This window comes from Diplotaxodon limnothrissa, linkage group LG23 (assembly GCF_057381915.1).
Source record: "Diplotaxodon limnothrissa isolate DT_005_m linkage group LG23, D_limnothrissa_male_GT1.1, whole genome shotgun sequence".
NCBI lineage: Eukaryota > Metazoa > Chordata > Actinopteri > Cichliformes > Cichlidae > Diplotaxodon > Diplotaxodon limnothrissa.
The window spans coordinates 4540876-4555119 of record NC_140617.1 but is presented as its reverse complement, the minus strand read 5'-3'; the positions used below and the strand labels follow the sequence as shown (position 1 = coordinate 4555119).

General features: G+C 40.9%; 1 protein-coding gene across 2 annotated transcripts in view; it reads left to right on the top strand.

Annotated features, from left to right (window-relative positions):
* The window catches only part of agbl4 (AGBL carboxypeptidase 4), a 348823-nt gene that overhangs the window by 41823 nt on the left and 292756 nt on the right, over positions 1-14244 (top strand). The window lies entirely within an intron of this gene.

The following is a 14244-nucleotide window of genomic DNA, read 5'->3' as shown; positions in this document are numbered from 1 at the left end:
TTAGTGTTTGCATTACTACGTGTTGATGGGCCTGAGTGACTGCTAGGCTTTACTGAATTAGTTGAGATGAAGCCTAGCAGATATCTAGCATGGGTCATAATCTAAAACTGCAGTTCTTCACTATATGGACAGTGAAACTACATTTAACTCACCACAATACAGAATAAATAAAAACGGTAAAAAAAATATCTCTATGCTCCCTGGAGTAGTTTCCCTTGCCATGATTGCAATATACATGTCTCCTACTGCCTCTGGTTCACACAGCCTGTTTAAATGAGGTGAACGCATTAAGATGTATATACTAAAGGACTGAATAAATTAACCACCAACAGTACATATACACCCATTTGTGTGTACCCATGTATGTACACCCGCTAAATAAAGAGCACAGATATGGTGCAGTTTAAAATGCTGCCTGTGTTTCGAAAGGTTCGACTTAGAGGCTTGTTGCAGCAGGGAGCCAGCAGGCCTTTGCAGTCCTTGAATGGAGAGAAAATGTTGCAAAGCACAGCATGGAATTAAAAGCAAAAGGGGAAGGCATGGAAGGAACAGAACGAGAAATGAGAGCAGTGAGATGCTGTAAACTGCTTCTGGAGGGGCTTGTAATAATGTTGTTAATATATGAACTTTTTTTTCTTTACCTGCTATATTGGCACAGTTAAATGCAATGTTCTGAAAAGTAATTGCATTCCACTTTTGTATAAATTTGCAGTGTTTATTGATTTTATACTGCTCATTTATGCAAATCGGTGGCAGTTTCCAACACAGTGCTATTTACTGTAAATATTAGCAAAGTTTTTGTAAATATAAAACTTGCCAACCAATCCTCTATTCATCCCAGCTTTGCTCATCTCAGTCCAAGAAGTAATCAGAGAAAGATAATAAGCCTGAATTGAGAAAAGAGGAAAAGAGGGAAGAGATGGAAAGTAAGCGAGAGGATCGTTGTCGAGGTTTCAGCAGGAGGCATTTTATGGGGACTCAGTAAGGGCCTTGTGGAGCTGCTGTGCATCTGCATGAAATGATGAGCCTGGTGTCAGGACATGGATCATCCTTTTACACCGAGTAATGAATACAGATTGCACACCGGATAGAGAGGCTCTGCAATCTGCTGCACCACAAATGAAACAACTGCCGTTCTAATCAAATAGTCTTTTCATGCCAGCGCAGCCCTCAACTTGGGCTAAATTCAATTCCAGATTCACAGATTTGCGGGTTGGGGGTTGGGGAGACTTGCGAGGCAAGAGGGAGTTATAAATGTTGTAATTAGAGTATTGTTTAATGTGTACGTGTGTAGACGTGTGTGATGTGTGCGTCTGTTGCTGTGGGGGAGGGGTGGCGGTAGGAGGGTCCCTGGCATCGTGTTGTCGTTAACCGCTTGGTTATTTTAGATAGCAGTTGGAGGAATGGGTCCAATCACAGCAAACACATACACACTAACACACACCTGTGCACAAACGCACACATTTAGCTAATTATGCCAACTAGTGGCTTGGGAGAAGACGTTCTCTGTATTCTGTATTTAGGGAACAGCGAGGAGCTTTGAAGGAGAGCCGCAGTGCCTCTTTGATGCTGCTTTTGTTTTTTGTTTGTGGTTTAATAATTTAATCAAGCCAAACGTCCTCCTTCTCTCTGTAACTGTCTGTTGGTGGAGGCTAATTACTCTGCAGATTGTTCTCCTGGTGCTAGAGATGAGAGTTTAGATCCAGAGGGGGAGGGGGGTGCTGATGGCTGTAATTTAACAGTGTACTGATGGGCTAAGCTGTCTGTCGACTGCTGTTTTATTGTTTCGGGATGCTGCTGACGAGTTACTATTCTAATATGCACCATCTGATGAGAGTGCCTGCAATGTTGTGCATTGCATTAGTATTCTTTGTCTCCACCATCCATCCATCCATCCATCCATCCATCCATCCATCCATCCATCAATCACCAGGATCTTCCTCTCTGTATGCACACTGTGTGTCCGCAACTGTCTGGTGAGTGGTACCTGGCTGGAGGTTGCTTGCAGTTGCTAGGTGAAATTGGATACAAAGAGGTACAGTGGGGCAAAAAAGTATTTAGTCAGCCACCGATTGTGCAAGTTCCCCCACTTAAAATGATGACAGAGGTCAGTAATTTGCACCAGAGGTACACTTCAACTGTGAGAGACAGAATGTGAAAAAAAAAATCCATGAATCCACATGGTAGGATTTGTAAAGAATTTATTCGTAAATCAGGGTGGAAAATAAGTATTTGGTCAATAACAAAAATACAACTCAATACTTTGTAACATAACCTTTGTTGGCAATAACAGAGGTCAAACGTTTACTATAGGTCTTTACCAGGTTTGCACACACAGTAGCTGGTATTTTGGCCCATTCCTCCATGCAGATCTTCTCGAGAGCAGTGATGTTTTGGGGCTGTTGCCGAGCAACACGGACTTTCAACTCCCACCACAGATTTTCTATGGGGTTGAGGTCTGGAGACTGGCTAGGCCACTCCAGGACTTTCAAATGCTTCTTACGGAGCCACTCCTTTGTTGCCCGGGCGGTGTGTTTTGGATCATTGTCATGTTGGAAGACCCAGCCTCGTTTCATCTTCAAAGTTCTCACTGATGGAAGGAGGTTTTGGCTCAAAATCTCACGATACATGGCCCCATTCATTCTGTCCTTAACACGGATCAGTCGTCCTGGCCCCTTGGCAGAAAAACAGCCCCATAGCATGATGTTTCCACCCCCATGCTTCACAGTAGGTATGGTGTTCTTGGGATGCAACTCAGTATTCTTCTTCCTCCAAACACGACGAGTTGAGTTTATACCAAAACGTTCTACTTTGGTTTCATCTGACCACATGACATTCTCCCAATCCTCTGCTGTATCATCCATGTGCTCTCTGGCAAACTTCAGACGGGCCTGGACATGCACTGGCTTCAGCAGCGGAACACGTCTGGCACTGCGGGATTTGATTCCCTGCCGTTGTAGTGTGTTACTGATGGTGACCTTTGTTACTTTGGTCCCAGCTCTCTGCAGGTCATTCACCAGGTCCCCCCGTGTGGTTCTGGGATCTTTGCTCACCGTTCTCATGATCATTTTGACCCCACGGGATGAGATCTTGCGTGGAGCCCCAGATCGAGGGAGATTATCAGTGGTCTTGTATGTCTTCCATTTTCTGATGATTGCTCCCACAGTTGATTTTTTCACACCAAGCTGCTTGCCTATTGTAGATTCACTCTTCCCAGTCTGGTGCAGGTCTACAATACTTTTCCTGGTGTCATTCGAAAGCTCTTTGGTCTTGGCCATGGCGGAGTTTGGAGTCTGACTGTTTGAGGCTGTGGACATGTGTCTTTTATACAGATGATGAGTTCAAACAGGTGCCATTCATACAGGTAACGAGTGGGGGACAGAAAAGCGTCTTACAGAAGACGTTACAGGTCTGTGAGAGCCAGAGATTTTCCATGTTTGAGGTGACCAAATACTTATTTTCCACCCTGATTTAGGAATAAATTCTTTACAAATCCTACCATGTGGATTCATGGATTTTTTTTTCACATTCTGTCTCTCACAGTTGAAGTGTACCTCTGGTGCAAATTACTGACCTCTGTCATCATTTTAAGTGGGGGAACTTGCACAATCGGTGGCTGACTAAATACTTTTTTGCCCCACTGTATATGTTACTGCGCGAAAAAAACGCTTTGTAATTGCACTGGTCTCAAACAGATCGATAGTTTGCATGGAAGATGCCAACTTGTCTGCAAACACTCAGAATCAGATGACAGAAATTTTATTAATCAAAATTAATGAAAATCCAAATTGAGTTGTCATAGCAGCATACCTACAACAGACAACAAAGCAGCTGTATAAAAATGAAGTGTGGAAATAGAGATATAAATAGAAGGGAAAAAAAACGTGACAAACATAGAGAGCTGCTGCAACAGGCTGCCACCAGGACGGTGCTACAGTTGTTTTTATGCAGTGCGCTCTTTGTGACAGGTAGAAACCACCAGCAACCATTTGCCAACCGTTTTTCCTGAGCAACCAGGTGTGATTGTGTGACTGAGGCAAAGAGATTGAACAAACAATACATTTTTACAAGTAAAAGTGACTTGTTTAGCTGTTGTGCTACGTTTTTTTTAATAACCAGAGCCTTTCATCACAGAAGAATGGAATCCAGCCGATCCTGTCAAGGACCAGCCTAAGTGAAATGGACCTTTAGGCTGAAGTGATTGATTTTGTATCTAGGCAGCCACATCCACAGCTAGTCATACGATTTTGAGCTTACAGAAATCTTTGGGGAGGATTGTGATTCGAGATTGTGGATTTTGATTTAACCTCTTTTGATCTTTTGCCCAAAACACCAACCTCTAATAAGATTACAAGTTCACAGGGAGCAACCACTTCTCCACAAAATATTTTGTTTATAAGTTTCATAAACGTGATTGATGTACCTGAATGATATAAGAATAATAGGCTTTGAGCAGAGAATATAATCTATATTGCTGTCAGGTTAGCATCAGTTGTCACACACTATTGGTGTGCTTACAGCATCATAGTAGCTATCGTTTAAGCAAGCAAGATGAAGGCCCATTTCAGTGTACTGCACAGTGAGTGACACACCACATAACTGGAACGATCAGAGCTTCAGCTTTCGTTACATTTCTACATCATCCACTTCAATTTCTGCTAAAATTTTAATAAGAATAAATATTGACCTGGGATTGATGGGCTTAAACCCATTAAACACGTGCTGTATCAAGCTATATCTTTATCTTTCTCTCCCTGCTTGCTAGCTTATTTGTGTCTCTGTTGTTAATCTGGAATAATAGTTTAAGATGTTTATTTTCGATGTACAGCAGTTTATAAACTTATTTCCCTTATTTAATATAGAATACAGCACAACACGGTTGCTGTCTTTAGTCAGCATTAACAACAACTGACTGTTCTGCCATCGCATGAAAATTTCATTCCTCATCCTTAGCTAGGCCGAATCATTTAACTGATTTGATTTTAATGCTGCTGGCTCGAATTAGTGCTCATGTTATTAAATCAACAGTAAGACTAGATTAGTACATACAAAACAACTGCATAATGTTAGACCCACTACAGTGGACAAATACATCCTTGGCAAAAGCGACGTTTGTGTGAATGTTACAGTGAAAGGGATCCGAAGAGCTGAGAATGCTGGAGAAGATACTCAGCCTTTGGATTTCTTTGGAATTTAGTATGATATTTTTCACTACATAAGATAAAATGATACAAATAAAAAGTTAAATATGTTAGCAGTGCACTCGTGTTAAACATCAGTGTTTTTATTAATGCAAACAGACACCCTACTAATTTGACTTCTTTACCTCCTGTGATGGTCCTTATCAGACAACGAAGGTATAGCGATCTTAAGTAAGGAAAGCAAATCAGCAAGCTTCTTAATTAAACCGATGCATTATTACCATGTGTAACGGAGCTTCTTCAGGACCACCCCCTAAATGTTGATTTGTGACTACAGAGTAAAGTGCATCACAGTCAGTGTCTTGTTCAGTCTTGTCGTTGGTTGTCAAGTAGTTACCCATGGGTGGATGGGGTGCCTTGGTTATTATGCAGTTGCACTGTGAGTCTTTGCAAAATTGTAAAATAGAGGTTAAAAGAGAGGGTTTTTATCTTTCTCTATTTCTTTCTGGGGGGGGGGGGGGGGGGGGGGGTTATATTAGTTTATCTCACCTTCTTGTTTTTGTGTAGCTAGAAGACAAAAATGTGAGTGAGAGAGACAGGTAATGCTGCAGAATTTGGAGGACAGATACTCAGACTGCTCTCACACCCCATGTGGTTAGGTCAGACTAGTTGCACTAATTTACTCCAACCCACTGTCAGTGACACTGGGTTAGCTAGCTAGCTGCATGTTGCTTGCTCACCCAAAGAGCAAGCTTTGAGGAAAGACATTTATGGTCTCTCTAGTGGCAAGAGCATGCATACTTAGTCACTAATACACTGATATAGAAAGATATAATGTGTTTCCTGAGAACAGGGGTATAGTGCCTGTGTTTCCATGTGTATGTGTGATAGCCAGTGGCTCATGAAGAATTCTGTCTCTTGCCAGCACCTTGGGGTAGATGTTGTCAACATTGTGCAACTCTGTAAATCAAGACTGAGGTCTCAAATGTGTGTTTTTGTTCTGTCCATCTTAGGAGTCTGCAGGTATGTATTCACAAGCCAAATGTCAATAAAACAAAACAGTGATTATTCAGTCTGGTAGGCACTGGCTGTGTGTGTGTGTGTGTGTGTGTGTGTGTGTGTGTGTGTGTGTGTGTGTGTGTGTGTGTGTGTGTGTGTGTCAGAGCCTCCAGGGATTACAACTTCCTGTTCTGAGATGCTTTGGTCACATCTGCTATGAATCTTTCATGTGTCAGTGGTGGTAACCTGCTATGGGTGGGCACATCAACAAAAACACACACAGTTGTATTTCATGTATTTAACTGCAAGAGACTGTCAGGGTATTCTCTGTGATGCAATGCGTTTATTTCACACTGGTGCATTTCCAAAAAAATGTGGCTGTTGTAGTTGTTAGTGTCAAACTAGCTATAGGTACTTTCATTCAGGAATCTCTCAAAGAAACAAACAATTTATCAGAGCAACTATCAGGAGCTTTCTGCAGGAGTGAAAAGTAAAAATATTTTTTTCAAGATTAGTTGTTTACTTTTCATATCATGGATATTTTAGGATCAAGAAAGTATAAAAGAGTGTAAGGTCTTATGGATTTGGTCTTTTCCTTCTCTACCACCTCCAAAATGTGTGCTGTCAAGTTCTTAACGCGTTCAGCAAAACTGATGTTTGATATGAAGCCGGTAAAAATCAGTTTTGTCTTTTGTCCTTTGTTTCTTGCTTCGTTCAGGCCTCAGGGACCTTCCGGAGAGCTTGAGGCAGCATTCATATGTTGGTTTATGTGATGTTTTTTGTTTTCTGAAACAAGCTCGCTTTCTGATTTCTTAGTTTTTTGCATATTTGCGAAACTTACGTTTCAGATCACAAAAAAATCAATTTTAAATGATGATTTGATTTTTTATCTTTGTCTAATAATAACATTTGTTGCTCTGAAATATGCACGCCTGACAACTGTGCAGAACACTAAGAAATCAGGAGGTGATGAGTGTAAAATTATCATAACCTGGGGAGCTACAATAACTACATTCATTTGAAATCTGCCAGGTTCTAAATAAACATCAGTGTTTCTCTCACACACCCGGACTCTCTTCTTCTTCCACCTTTTCAGCAAAAGAAATTTTATGGTCAGAACTTTTGTCCAACAGCAAGCATCCTCAAGTTGCAAAGCTTGGCTCTACTCTCACAAAGGACCGTCACTTTCATAGATTCTAAGCAAAGCAAACCTTATAGGGCCTCTCTGTAAAACACGATTTAGATTGGCGATCACTGTGTGATACAGACACCTCACTGCTTTGTTCAGCCTGCATGTGTGATATCTCCACCATGGCAGCAGCTCTGCTACAGAGTGTTTTGAGAGTAAACAGATGTTGTTTGTCTTTGTGATGCTGCGTTTTAGCATCTCCTGGGATGTAGTGGACCTCTGCTTTCCTGTAAGCTCACAAAGGATGAAAATAGCTCAAACAGATGAACAATGTTTCACAACAAAAGTAGGGCTAGACTTTCTTTTACACCACAATGCTCATGGTCAACATGGATTGTGGTGGTATTGCTAAAATAAATATAGTTAAAACCATGACCTTTCCTCGTGAGAGGGATTTAACTGCATTTTCACATGCAAGTATAAATTCTTTGTCAAAGTGTCAGTAAAAGACTCTACATTGAACACTAATTTGCACAGATTAGTAAGAAATAACCAACTAATTGGTGTCTTCCCACCCAGCAAAAGCTCTGTGAAAAGATGTTGAAAAGACAGCTTTGCATCTAGCAAAGTTGATATTTGCTTAAACAGGGAAAGGTGAAAAGTTGTCTGATGAAAGTTTCATCAAAAGATGTCTCGAAAGTGAATTCCTTTTATGTCAAATCTTTTGGTTGAAAAGTGGAGGACATCTTTCTTCTCGGTTTCTCTCCAAACTCCAAACTCCTCAGACAGCCAGCAGATTTGAGCCCAGAATCTTCTTGCTGTGAGGCGGCACTGCTAATCAGCGGGCTGTTGTTGCTCACCATGCAATGCAAAATGGGACACAACCCCAAGAGGAAGACAAATTATATGTATATAGTAAGGGTGCAACGATACACAAAATTCACGGTTCGGTTCGGTTCGATACTTTGGTGTCACGGTTCGATATTTTTTCGATACAAAAAAAATGTTCATGCCTTTTTAATTTGTCATTTATTAAAATTATAAATATATATTTTAACTCAAAAGTACAGTTTTTAAATTTAATGTTGCTGAAACAACAAAGTAATAAAAAAGATAAATATATCTGATTGAGGAATCACTCATCTTTGGAAAAGAGAGTTTATTACAGAGAAATGGCTCTTTCCAAAATAAAAGCGATACTATACGCTTCTTCTGGGCTATATTCTCAGCAGCATATTAAACATATCAGGTCCCCATAAGGAGAATCATGTGCTAACGGCTGTCTAAATGACTCGGGTAAAGTTTGTAGCATGCGTGCTTGTTGTTTTTGTCTGCTTCCACTTGTCTTTGCACTAGGATGATGTCGGAGTAAATGTGCAGTCATATTCGTTGTGTTCCCACTCGTGCTGTTAGCGTTAATCTCGTTGAAATGACATTAACGCCACAACACGGCAAGTTAACGAGCTACTGCGGATCGCCCCGTGCCTGGGGGTGGACGGCCAACACGTTAACGAGCTAACTGCGCTAACGCACTAGTTCCCACCAATGTAATTGAGCATTGCCTGGCACATCCAACATACTGTTTTACTTTTGTCCATGACGCGCTTACCTTCAGGGTCATACTTCACATGAAAACCAAAATAGTTCCAAACGCCACATCTGAATTAGGGTGGGGGAGGTTCACTTTGCCATGTTGCAAGGAGAGCTTAACTTCTGTCTCGCTAGTTTGCCCTGCGCTCAGTGAATCTGCGTTCGCATACTCCGCCTAGGCTGCACTGTCGAACGCAGATCCACTGAGCGCTCAACACAGACAGCATCGTCAGAAGGAAAGTTGTTCAAATAAATTAAAAATGTTGTATTGTTCGATAAATATGCGTACCGAACCGAAAGCACTGTATCGAACGGTTCAATATCGATACGAGTATCGTTGCACCCCTAGTATATAGATATCAGCATCAGTGTCTAACCTCACAAATGCGCTTCTGTAAGAATGGGTATAGTGTATCTTATGGGGGCACTGTTACCATTAACATTTTATTATTCATTTTTAAACTTGCACTCACTTTATTAGTTCAACTGCTCTTTGGCGCATATATCTGATCAACCAATCACATTTTAGCAAGTCAGAACATGTTGGAATGCAGTTGTGGTCAGTATGACCTGCTAAAATTCAAATGAAGGAAGAGAGTTGATTTAAGTGACTTTTGAATGTAGTATGGTTGTTTGTGCGAGGTGAGCTGGTGTATGTGTGTTTTGAACTGCTGAGATTTTTCCACACAACCATGTTTAGGGTTTACAGAGAATGACCTGAAAAACAGAAAATGTCCAGTGAGCAGCAGCGGGGTGAAAATGCCTTGTTGAATCAGAGGTCAGAGGAGAATGGCCAGACTGCTTTGAGCTGATAGGAAGGCAGCAGTAACTCAAATGAGCAGCAGGTCCCTGAGGTCATGTGATCAGGGCCTGCTGGCAATACATCATACAAGGTTGAGAACTAAGGGCGACAGAGTTCTTCCAAGCGTCTGGGACTCTCTCCCTTTGAGACCGAGATCTGTGGACTTGGTGATCTGTTTTTTAAAAAGCAGCTAAAAACTTGTTGTAAAGCACTTTGTAAAATTTGTATGCGGCCTTTCATAATAAAGGCGTGGCTGTGGCTGAGGAGGCAGAGTAAGTCATCAACCAATCGAAATCAGATCGGTTGGTGTTTCAGTCCCTACATGCTAAAGACTGAGTTTCATCAGAGTGTGAGTGTTGGATAGAAAGCATTTAGACATAATAAAAGTACTTGTGTGAATAAGACATGTCTATTTACTGTTTCTAAATAAAATTTGACTTTACTTTAACCACTCATTACAAGCTAGCTATGCAGACAAACATCTCACAACAACATCGGACCTTGAAGCTGCTGGACGACCACAACAGATTCTTCTATTGTCAGATAAGAACATGAAACCGATGTTACCATTTGCACAGGCTCATGAAAATCAGTAAACAAGATTGGAAAAAACATTGCCTGGTGTGATGAGTCTTGATTTCTCCTGGGACATTCAGATGGTAGGGTCAGAATTGGTGTAAACAACACAAAAGCATGGATCCATTCGTGGTAGTGTAATGGTGTGTGGGGTTTATTTTAGTACCAAATGAGCATCATTTAAATGCCACAGCCCAACCCATCTTCTGATTGCTACTTCCAGCATGATCTTAGTTTGGTATCTTGAATATGACAATGAGTTCACTGTTCTCAAGTATCCTCAAAGGTCACCAGATCTCAATCCAGCAGAGCACCTTTGGCATGTTGTGTAAGGGTAGATTGGATGTGGAGCTGACTAATCTGCAGCAACTGCGTGATACTGTTATGAACCAAACTCTCTGAGGATCGTTTCCAGTTCCTTCTTAGATCTGCGCCACAAAGAATTAAGACAAAATTGGTATGAGAAAGCCGAACCTAATAAAGTGGCCAGCCAGTGTGTCGCTTCAGAGTAGATCCAGCCAAAACTCAGTATGTAAAGATTTTATATGAGAAATTTGATTCTTTCTAATACATCAGGGACGTTTGTATAGAAGATCAGAATCAGAATCAGAATCAGAATCAGAAGATGATAGCTGGAGAGCTACATAAATGGCAAGAAACCGATTGTTCCTCTCCACTCTAATTGTCCTATCATCATTAGCCAGCAGTGAACACTGACAGGCTATGTGTGCTGTCAAACCCTGAGTCCCCAAGGAGAAGCTTGCCTCTGTGGCTACTGGATCTGGCAAGCATACATCAGTACACTAAAATGAAGAGCCTGAAAAATGTCAAGAACCAAAGGAATGAAGGAAGAAAATGAAATGGGGGAAGACATAGATAAAAAAAAGACAGTGAAGAGTGGAAGTTTGGTGTATAATGAGCAGTTGGAATGTGAGGATAGCTGAATTAATCAGACTGCTAGAGCTCATACAAAGTAGGCAGAATGCTTTTCATGTGACAAATGTGTAATTAAGAATGATTTTAACCCCCCCTCCCAAACACACACACGTATACACACATGCACACCCCTTGATGGACTTGAAGTGGGCGGGAGGAACAAAGCATTTTTGTGATTCCCTGCATGTCTGCGCGAGTGTGTGCTTGTGTGCATGTGTTTTCAGACAGAGTGCGCACAAGTGAGATGAGATGGAAGCTTTAATTACAGTCCTATTAGAATAACACCAGCCCCCATTGCTCACTGATAGTGAGCGATAGGATGGGATGTTTTCATTTTGGCGCCTAGCCCTTTTTTGTCTTTTAGATTTGACACCATATTTTGTCAGCCAGAACGTGGAATTTAAAGTTTTTTTTGAGCCCACACACAAGATATTTATTTTGACTTCTCATTTTGTCAGTGACAGCAAAGATGTTTGATCGCTGGCTATGGAAAGCCTGTCTACAGATTTTGTGTTATCCACTGTGTTCTGGCACTGTTAGCTGGCATGGATTTAGTTTTCACCTACTGTAACAGGGCGTGGACCAAATCAACTCGGGGGGGGGGGGGTGGATCACTGTGACTGTCCTGTTAGAACGACATATGTTTAAAACTTTGAGGTTGAAGATAAGAAGCCTTAAAGTTGATATAGAAATAAAGGGTTTTTATCAATAAATGGAAAACAGTCTAAAAAACTAAATATATTCATATATTTGTGTGTACTTATACTTAGTGCAATACTACTATAATCAGTACAATAGTTGCATTTAAGTCAAGGATTTTAACATTAATATTAATATGTATTCACTAAATGTTTCACCCTCCAGTTTACAAATACACTTTAATGCCAAAAGTATTTTCTTAACTAGCTTCACAAGCATATGAATCTAAGTGACATACCATTCTTAAACACTAGGGTTTAAATGATGTCTGTCCACCCTTTGTATCTATAACAGCTTAAATTCTTCTGGAGAGGCTTTCCACAATGTTTAGGAGTGTGTCAGAAGTGCATTTGTGAGGCCTTGCTCTAATTAAAGGTGTTCTGTTGGGTTAAGGTTAGGACTTCCAGACTCACTTATCCGTGTCTTTATGGACCTTGCTTTGTGCACTGGTGCACAGCCATGTTGGAACAGGAAGGGACATTCCCAAACTTTTCTCACAAAGCTGGGAGCAACAAATTGTCCATAATGTCTTGGTATACTGAAGCATGAAGAGTTCCTTTTGCTGGAACTAAGGAGTTCAGCCCAACTCCTGAAAAACAACCTCCCCCAAACTTTACACTTGGCACAGTGCAGTCAGACAAGTACAGTTCTCCTGGCAACTGCCAACCCCAGACATGTCCATTGGATTGCCAGATGAAAAAGTAGGAATCATTACTCCAAAGATCACGGGTCCACTGCTCTAGAGTCCAGTGGCAGGTGCTTTACACCAGCGGCCCCCAACCCCGGGCCACGGGCCGTTTGGTACCAGGCCACAAGAGTTCAGGCTCGGATGTGAAATTTAGGGTTTTCAGGGCTTTTATTGGTTTTTATCGTTATTTGTTTTAATCGTTTTTATCGTTAACTTGGTTTCCCTGGCTCTTTTCCCGAGTGTTCTGAATAAATCTTCTTTTATTTGGTACCGGTACTGGTTTTATTTTGTTGTATTTATCCGCGACACCTCAAAGGCCGGTCCGTGAAAATATTGTCAGACATAAACCGGTCCGTGGCGCAAAAAAAAGGTTGAGGACCACTGCTTTACACCACTTCATCCGACACTTTGCATTTTGCTTGGTGATGCAAGGCTTGCATACAGCTGATTAGTCATGGCAACCCATTCAATGAAGCTAATCTGAAGACCACATAAAGTTTGGAGGTTTGTAGCGACTGACTCTTCAGAAAGTTGGTGACCTCTCCGCATTATGTGCCTCAGCATGCGCTGACCTCACTCTGTGTTTTTAGGTGGCCTACCACTTGACTGAGTTGCTGTCATCCCAATCACTTCCACTTTGTTATACAGTAATACCACCAACAGTTGAATATTTGGTAGCAAGAAAATGTCACGAGTGGACTTGTTGCACAGGTGGCATCCTATCACTGGGCTCCTGACAGTGACCCATTTTTTCCACCAATTTTGTAGAAGCAGTCTGCATGACTAGCTTCTTGGTTTTAGCGATTGGAACACCCTTATTAATTTGGATGGGTGAGTAAGTAAATTTGGCAATATAATGCAAATATAAGCATATCTTTGATAAGTGCTCTTTAGATATGGATATTTTAACATGTTAGGCTTCTCATTCAATTCATCAACATGATATCACATCCAAGGTAACAGGTATGAGGGAACAATAATGAATGAGACTCTGACATGCCCTGCAGCTACACTCAAAAAAATATTTATGCCCAATATGCTGACTTAATGTAATTTGATTACATGTAAATTTTCCATGTAATTTTGTTACATAAGTACAACATAAACCATATTAAATTGAATGGAATCTGTTTGAATGAAATGTACTTGATTGGTATGTATTCAGTTAATACAAAGTATAAACCTTTGATTTTATATATTTAAGTTGCCTTATTACTCAAAATAACTGATACATGTAGTCAGAACATTTTTAAAAGAGGGAAAATTGGTGATGGATTTAACAAACAAAGATTGTTTGTTTTTTTTACCCCCCAGCAAAACATGTATTGATATGCTTTTTTTGTGTAACCACTGTAGAGAGAACATCACAACACATTTTACCAACACAAAAGCTACTAGACAGAAATGTGGCACAGCACGTGAAAAGCTGTAGACTGAGAGTTCCAGCTGCGCACACAAACAGCCCAGAACAACCAGACCTTCCGATAATTTCAGTGCTTGTTGTCTTAACTTCACTGTCTACAATGAATCTCTCAGAACTATGTCTGAAAATGTCATTTGTTGAACTGATGCATAACCTGCAAACAAACAGCCCATCTTTATCTGGCAAAGCTCTCGTCTTTGAGCGGAAAACCCCGGCTTTCACTTTTGCTGGGGACTTTACCATCTGTATCCTGTGCTTGTT